This window comes from Papio anubis, chromosome 1 (genome assembly GCF_008728515.1).
Source record: "Papio anubis isolate 15944 chromosome 1, Panubis1.0, whole genome shotgun sequence".
Classification (NCBI taxonomy): Eukaryota; Metazoa; Chordata; class Mammalia; order Primates; family Cercopithecidae; genus Papio; species Papio anubis.
Genome location: NC_044976.1, coordinates 103,799,998 through 103,808,926, shown reverse-complemented (window position 1 = coordinate 103,808,926; position 8,929 = coordinate 103,799,998). Strand labels below are relative to the sequence as shown.

General features: G+C 37.4%; 1 pseudogene; it reads right to left on the bottom strand.

Moving 5' to 3' along the window:
* Window positions 1-2,887: 2,887 nt before the first annotated feature.
* LOC110742580 lies at window positions 2,888-7,752 on the bottom strand (annotated as a pseudogene).
* Window positions 7,753-8,929: the final 1,177 nt, after the last annotated feature.

Here is an 8,929-nt window from a genome sequence, read left to right as displayed (position 1 = left end):
CTGAGGAGCTGGGACTACAGGCACATACCACCACATTCAGCTAATTTTTTTTTTTTTTTTTTTTTTTTTTCATAGAGACAGGGTTTCACCATGTTGGCCAGGCTGGTCTCAAACTCCTGACCTCAGGTGATCCGCCTTCCTCTGCCTCCCAAAATGTTGGGATTACAGGCGTGAGCCATCCACCAGGTCACTCATATTCTATTATTCTTCTTCATCTTTTCCTGCCTATTGATAATGGGGAAACATATCACCACTTAAAACATTTGTACCATCTTGGCTTTCTGAATTTTCTTCTGTATCTTTGTTTCTTTTTAATCTCAGCCTCCTTTTCTGTTTTCTCAGGCTCCATCTATTTGGTATTTCCTAGGATTCCTTGTGTTTTCTTCACAAACAAAACCTCTCTATGCACTCACTCTTGTGAAAGAGTGATTGTCACAGGATCCTTGGTGTGTCACTTTTCCAGCCAGAAACCTCACTGGCTGGTGGCATCTTTTCCTGAGTTCTGCTTGGGCCCACTGGGCTCATTCTGCCAACTTTGCCCGGCAGGCTGTGCTCTGCACATGCTACCAGACTGGATTGCATGCCTGCCAAGGGCAAGCCAGGTGAGGAGTGATGAGGGTTGCATGAGCAAGCAAGCAAGTGGGGGTTCTGGCCACTGCACACAACCAGGCACACTGGATGTGGCAGGGCAGGCAGTTCCAGGCACTGGCCTGGGCAACTCCAAGTGCCAGTATGGGTGCCGGCTCCCTGTGAGACTTCAGTTGGACTAGGTGTACTGCTAGTGGAAGTATCGGGAAGCTTGGAAGAACCAGGAACTGCAGAGCCCCAGAGAGGGTGTTACAACCCTGGCTCAGGGAGTTTCCAGGTCTGGGCTCCCTGAAGGACCATAGCTCTTCTATCTTTCTCTCTCCTCTCCTTCTTGTTGCCACAACATGGCGAGCAAGGGGATTGTTTAAGACTTCTTTGTGTTACAGCTCTTTCAGTCCCATCATTCAACAGGTTCCAAGTTCTTGTCCCATGTCTAGGAAGAATTAGGTGCTATATTGAGTGACAGAACAGGGCAGAGGAGACCCACAAGATGAAGAGGTGCTTTATTCAACAACAAAACGGGACAGAGGAGAACTGCAGTGCGTAGCTCCTGTCTGCATGCAAGTCATTTTGTCAAGTGTCCAGCTCTCAGCAGAGAAGAGACCAATGACCAACAGTGGGTAGCTCCTATCCACAGGCAGGTCATACCATTGTCTGCCCAAGTCTGGCTGAGTCTGGGGCTGTTATGGGCTTCAGAGGGAAGGAAGAGCATGCTGATTGGATCATGGACACATAGAAAAAGCACCATATTTTCTCACTCCGGTCCATGGAGCTGGCAGCCCAGGCCCCAGGCCTCTCAGGCCACCCCTGGCCTGAAGGTGGGGTTTCACTGGAGACCTGCCCCTTTCTACCCAGGAGCCTTTCTACCTTCTGACATCATTTCCCTGCCATCCACAGTGCCCACTGCACCCAGGCTGTTTCTGCTGAGAGGTGCCTGCAGGTATGCACAGACCTGCCCTTAGAGCCCCCTTGGCCTCGCTCCCATGCTTGCCAGTGCCCAAAGTCCAGAGGAGACTGAGGCAGCAGGAGACTGAGGTGTCAGTGCTGCTCTAAGCATGTGCACACCTGGTCAGGTCATGACAGCATCCCGGGTCAGCCACAACTTTGCTCTAAAATTGGAACTGGCCCTGGGAACAGGGAGAAGCCAGGCAGTGGCAGGAGGTACTTCCAAGCCTGTGGGGGTTAAGGTGTTCCCAGCCCCTCAAGAGTGCAGAGATGCCAGGGTCTGCAGCTGTGGCTGGGTGGCTGCAACTATGCCCGAGAGGATGGGGCTCCTGCCTTTACAACTTGGAAGAGGGCAGGGCTTCTACCTGTTCTCGGTTTCTGCCTTCTCTGTGGAGTGTACATCCCAAGCCATGCCTCCCCAGCTGCAGCCTGCATCATGGTAGCAGCCACTCCAGATGGGCTGCTGCTGACATCATGATAACATCAAAGTTTGTATATAAAACCCAGATCATATGTCTGCTGTATTATCTAAACATTAAAAATCATAAATAACTGATTAAAGGGATATGCCACAAGTACCTGAAAATCAATAGGTTTAAACTCATCATTTTGGTGTCTTCAAAAATTATCCTCCTTCATCCTGCATTCTGATTCACTTGTTGAGAATCATCTATAACTTTCTGTTTATCCATAATATTTAAGCATTCCTAAATGTTACAATTCTAATTTCTTAAAATATTTTTATCAATATACTTCTTTTTCTTCCCCACTGCTTAAGTTAGGCCCTATTACTTTTTGCAGGATTTTTGTTAAGTTACTATATTAAACTCACAATTTCTGCTTTGTAACAATTAGCCCATTTGGTATTCTTCAGTTATAATTCTTTCTACAAATAAACACCAAATATGTTATCTTTAATACTTACATTAAAACTTTTCATTCAATATGAGATTAATGTTGTAAGTTATAGTGATAATTGAACTATTATCATGCCCTATGATATGTAACTCAATATACAATAAGTCATCTCACAGTTATTTCATAATACATATATATATTTTTTTTCTTTTCTTCTTTTTTTTTTTTTTGAGATGGAGTCTCTGCCTTCTGTTGCCCAGGCTGAGGTAGGGAAGGGATCTCGGCTCACTGGGTGGTAAGCTCCGCCTCCCGGGTTCACACCATTCTCCTGCTTCAGCCTCCCGAGTAGCTGGGACTACAGGAGCCCGCCATCACGCCCGGCTAATTTTATTTTTTTTTGTATTTTTTAGTAGAGACGGGGTTTCACCGAGTTAGCCAGGATGGTCTCGATCTCCTGACCTCGTGATCCACCCATCTCGGCCACCCAAAGTGCTGGGATTAGAGGCATGAGCCACCGCGCCCGGCCTTAAATATATTATTTTAATTTTAAACTTTGAAAATAAAATTTCAAATTCTAGAAATAACCGTACCTAGGTTATTTCTGCAGCTTAGCCACCATTTAGGCATGAGACTGTGTGAAAGTCAATTAATATTATAAATGTTAATGACTCCTTTTGAAAAACAAACAATCATTTTAGATGACCTCACCTATGTCTTTCAGCTCTTAAGATTTTGTGGTTCTCTTTATGAAGAGATGGGAGTCTAATCACTTGCATTAGAAAAGAAAAATCTATTAAATATCCCAGAAAAGTCACACTTAAACTCAATAATCAAATTACATTTATTTAAATGTTCAAGTATTTTTAGCTGATTTAATGTGAATGTAGACTAAGAAAGAAATTCACCTTTTTTTCTCATAATTGAACCACTGCAGCTTTTGTATTGGTGTTTCTTGGGTAGATGAATCTCATCTTTTCTCTACATCTATCCAGTAGAGAGCTCTGCTTCCGTATTAGCAAGCTAGATAAATTCAATACTTTACTGTCTTTACTACCTAATATTTTAAATTCAGCATGTCTCCAATGGAATGAAACTAGATCACATATAAAATCAATCCTATTTGAACAATTTTACACTGTCATGCTTGAGAGTAACAAGAAATAACTGGAAAATGAATGTTATAATTCACTTTTCCCCTAGAAGATAATTTTAACACAATCACTTATGAATATCATTTAAAAAAACTTTCATTTAATCCTCAAGTTCTGTGGGTTGACTTCTGCTTTCTATGTTCGTATGCAAAGCGCAATACCATAATCATAGGAACTATAAACAGATAATTTGCAAATTCAAACACCAGGGATTCACAAATTATACCAGAACCAAAATGCAGTTTTTGCAAGGACCACTAGTATTTCAAACCTACTATCAGAAATAAAAATTGTTAAAATGTTTTTTTTCTTTGTTTTGTTTTATTTTTCCTGTGTAAGAAAAGACCCCAATATCAAGGTATAGAAGGAGATAAGAGGGGACATACCCTCTAGTATAAGGAAACAGGGTGGGAGGAGAAGGAAAAGCCTCAAATGGAAGGGTAGAAGGATAATGTTATTAAGGCAGCAAAATATTATCTGTAAAAAGTTTCAGGAGGTGTCTTCAGAGCCTCAGATATGAAGGCAGTGATTGCCTTCTCAGTAGGGTTCTCACTACTCAGGTGTCCAGAATAAGGGAAATGGAAGCTTCTATTCCTTCTATGGCAGCCACTCCATTGCACACTCTGAGTCTTATGTAAATAAAAGTGCTCCAGAGCTGGGAAGGCAGAGATTTGCTTATGTAGGACAAAATAACATTTCCAGCAGCAGTTGTGCTCCATCTCAGGCACCACCAACTCTACTGGATGAGGCCCTCTGTGGAGAAAGTCTACATGCGGTAGAGACACATCTTAGGTCCAGTCATCCTATAGAGGCAGCCCAATCAGGTCAAAGATTTTGCCCAACTTTTCAGCTTTAGAGTTTCCACAGAAGAGAGGCTTTTGAGGAAACATCTCTGCGAAGACACATCCAACACTTCACAAGTCCACAGATGTTGCCTGTGTAGATTGCAGAAGAACCTCATGAGCACAGTACAACAGTGTAACAACCACAGGTATAAACACCATCTAGTAGCTATAGATTCTGGCCAGACTAAATCAGCCAGCTTGACTGTGCTACCACTTGTCACTGGAATGTTCTCTGACTTCAGATACCAGTGAACGATGCAATGGAAATGAAGAAAATCTAGGTCTCTTTGAAACTTGTGCATCAGTTGATGGTCTCAGCTGATTATATGATTTGGCTCTGTGTCCCCACCCAAATCTCATGTCAAACTGTAATCCCCATGTGTTGAAGGAGGGACCTGGTAGGAGGTGATCGTATTATGGGAGTGATGTCTAATGAGAACTCTAATGAGAGTAGAAGTGATCATATTACAGGAGTGGTTTCTAATGAGAACTCTAATATGAGTTCTCATTAGGAACTTGAAGGCCACAAAGTGGCCACTGTGGGGATCACAGTCATTTTACACTGACTCATGGGCACTAACACCAATTTCAGCCACTCATATTGAGAGGTGGTCATTCTCAGATCAGGGTAGATCCTGTCACCAGGCTGGGAGCTGTGAGGGCAGCCAGCATAAGGGCCCTGGAGCCAGTTCTTGTAGCAACATATGCCCAAGCTTTAATTATTTTTAATGGAAAAAGACAAAATATAAGTAGAGATAGAGTAAGAGAAAGAGAAAAATTAATTAGAATAGAAGAAAAAGGAAAGAAGATTTCCAGGTTTGAAATAAAATATGAAAGATCCATATGCCCTGCAAATAAAATAGCTTAACAACAATCTGGAAGATTAAACTAGTTATAAAAAGAATCAAAATGGCATTGGGTGGTGGAAATACTTCTTCATTGTGGTTCAGTGAACCAGAATAACTCTAGATGAGAAGGATGACCTGAAGTGCCAAAATGTAAAGAAAAAAAGAAAAGTAAACCCAACAGAAAATCAGTTAAGGGCAGTTCATAGCTAAGAATGCTTGTTGTAAACTGGCATGCATAGAACTGAGTTAGCCTCAGTTGACTATTTCTTAACCTGTTTGCCAAGTGATTATCTCTAGTTCTACGGTCTTGGTGTATCTGTATTAATGCATCTGTGCCTAATGAATAATGAACCTTTTATGTGATATTCTACCACATATATACCAGAGATTGACTCACAATTAATTATTTCATTCAACTTGCTTTATATGATTGGAGAATTAGTTTAAGCATTATAGCTTGGTTTCTTAACTGCGATTATTCCCTATGGTTATATATTTAAAAATAGGCTATTTTCATTTCCAATTCCTGTCTGTGTTAATTTATCTATACAGTCAATTCATTTAAGTAAATAGTGGAAAATGGCATAAAGTAGAGTGATATTAACTAAGGCATGCTACTCCTAAACCTTTCCTAATGATATCTATTTCTAGAATCATGAAGAAAATTTCGATGAAAAAGTCAACAGAAATAACTTCTCTGTAGTTGATTTGAAAAGTCACTTACAAAGTCCTTATAATCAAAATTTCACTCTATTAGTCTGTAGTAAAATTTTCTAAAAGTGAATTTTCTATTGTTTATTGTGTAAAATTAAAAATGACTATGCATTCTTACATTATGAGAAACAGTGGAAACCTATTACATTTTATTCAGACTTTTTTCCTTTATATGCCCAACTAAAAACCATCAACAAATGTATCTTATTAAAAATATGCTGTTTATTATATAAATGTTTAGGATATATATTTTCTAGCATTGAATTTTATTCTGCAATAGATCACTGCTGAACAAAAATGTTAGCCCTGTTTTCCTAATTTTTTTGCTGAAGGAAAGTGGATATGTTTGGCCAACACCAGGTTCATAATAGTGATCACATCATGATTGACCTATGCCAATTAAGATTCTGATATTTTTTCTTTTTGTTACTTGCTGCTGAAAGTAACTATAAAATCTGCAACCTATTTTTAACCAATGACATGTAAAAGGAAGTCTTCTAGAAAGACGAGGGTTATCTTGCATAACTTTTGCCGTACCAGTCAAAGAAACTGATATAGTGGCACAACCAAACACATTTCACTCCCAACTTAAATGTTATGAGGCTTGAAATTTTAACATACGTTTTACAAACACAAGTAATACAAACTGAAGTCATTTGCAAAGATATTGTTGAGTTACTAAAACACTGTAAGTAGCCACCTATAGACTTCTTGATATTAAAAAATAAACTTTAATTAAGCATTATCAATTAAGTTTATTGTTCTAGTTGTCCAAAGAAGTACTTTCTAATTTAATCACCAAAACTTGGCAGAAGTGTTAATACTACAGCACTGGCATTCAAATTTTTATATATAAAAATGTGTCGTGCATCTTATACATACAAACCAAATACCTGGCTCCAAATTGTGATTTAGGCTGTAGTTTCTATGAATCTCTCAGGGAGGTCTCATACTCCATTAATCTCATATGCTCAATAAATGTACCATCTAAACAATTAATTTTCTATTATTTTTTTCATTAGCTGACACACAACTAAACTGAAAAGAATTAATTTTTCAGATGTGTTTTCTGTACTAAGAAATGTCATTTTTATTTTTATAGGTAAATGAAGAGAGGATGTCAAATGAATTGGTAAGCCAGACCTGCTCAATTCCATATATCCTGACTTTCCTTTTATAATTGTTTATTTTATGTAGTTTGAAGATGCCCCCTGCTCTGAGGAAACTGGTAGATAATGAACACTAGAATTATCAGTGAATCAAATTAAGCAACCATCCTGCATTGTCTATGATGCTTGGAGAATATCCCCAGTTTACAATAAATCCACTCAATTAAACTGCTACTTTAAACATCAAAACAAATTTATGAACAAGTAGCGTGGGCTCATAGAAGCTTAGGCTATAAAGTTGGGAAAAGGCTGTATGAATCAGTGTTCATAAGCTACATATGATGTGTACGTGTTGTGTGCTCCTGTGTAAAAATATGTGCACAGGCTCTTAGTTGTGTGTTATCCAGTTAGTAAATATTTTGCTTATTGTCTATTTGTTACTATTATTTCTGACATGACTATATTCTAGCTTAATTGAAAAAATTCAATATCTTGTCTAAATACTATGTTTCATTTGATTCAATTTTCTTTTAAAGATTTCCATTATTTGAATTAAACTTTCAATTGAATAGTCAGTTATACCAATTTTAATCTGAGTATCTTTAATTTTTAACTTCCACAAGAGAATGTTTTTTGTAGATAAATATGTAAAATATATGTTAATATTTGACAATTTCACATGATTTGATACCTGCTATATTGTTGAGAAGAAATCATATAAAAATGTTAATAGATCAGCATCAATATTCTGACTCTCATGACATTTTAATCTGAATTAAAATAATAAATATAAATTAAACACTAGATCAGATGAGATTGGGTGTGTTCAGGGTGGTATGGCAGTAGACTAGAAGAATTTAGCATTTTAAAGATTTAATTTTGACAAGTGCTCTCAAATACAAAAAGGCTTTGGATAGCTAGAGACAGATTTAGTTAAAATGCTTTAAATTTTATTAAGTGTATGTATTAATACTATAATACTTTATTCAATAAGCTTATATTTCTCAAGAGAAATGAAAAACACATTTATGTAACCTTAATAAACCTTGATTTCCAGTGAACAGATTATCAAAAATAAGTTTTAGAAAACCTTTTGTCATTGCACTTAGTCAAGACCTAGTGGCTTCTGTTTGCTGAACTAACTTTAGAGTAATTATAAAATAATAAGCTTGTATTGGTAATCTGTATCTATCAAGAAGCTTGTTGATTTTAACTGAACAACAATGACAAAAAAAATATTTATTTCACTGGACTAAACATTTATAATTAAATCACAGGACTGAAAAAAAGATTAAACACTAATTAGGTGTAAATTCTGGATCATAAAGTCTCCATTTTACTGAGTTAACATCAAGTTCTAGCAGTATTTAGAAAGAATATTCGACAAAGATATTTATTAATGAGTAGTCATATGCAGTGCACATCTTTTGCTGTTTGCTTTATTTCAGGAACACTTAGAGCCTCATTAGTATTTGAGTGTGAATTCTGAAATTCTTTTCAAAGAGCAAAATAAAAACATATGTCTGTGCTCTCATCCCATGTAGAAAAATATCTTGCAGACAATTAAGATCTTGTGATAGTTTTGTGGGTTTCCAAAGGACAAACCTAGACTATATTTTATTCTTAAATCTTCTTATTAACATATATAATCATTGGGTCTATCCATTATATTTTCTAAACAGCAGTGGAACCGAGGAACTGCCCATCTTCATCACTGTGTTCTTAATTTTACCAAGTTCTCAACATGATGCTCATAAAATTAAGCAAGAACCCCACAAATGGTTTTGCTTCCAGGATTTTCCTCTTCTAATATGTCACTCTTACTAATCCCTTATTGCTGCTTCTAAATTACAAATAGAATAATGTTAGAC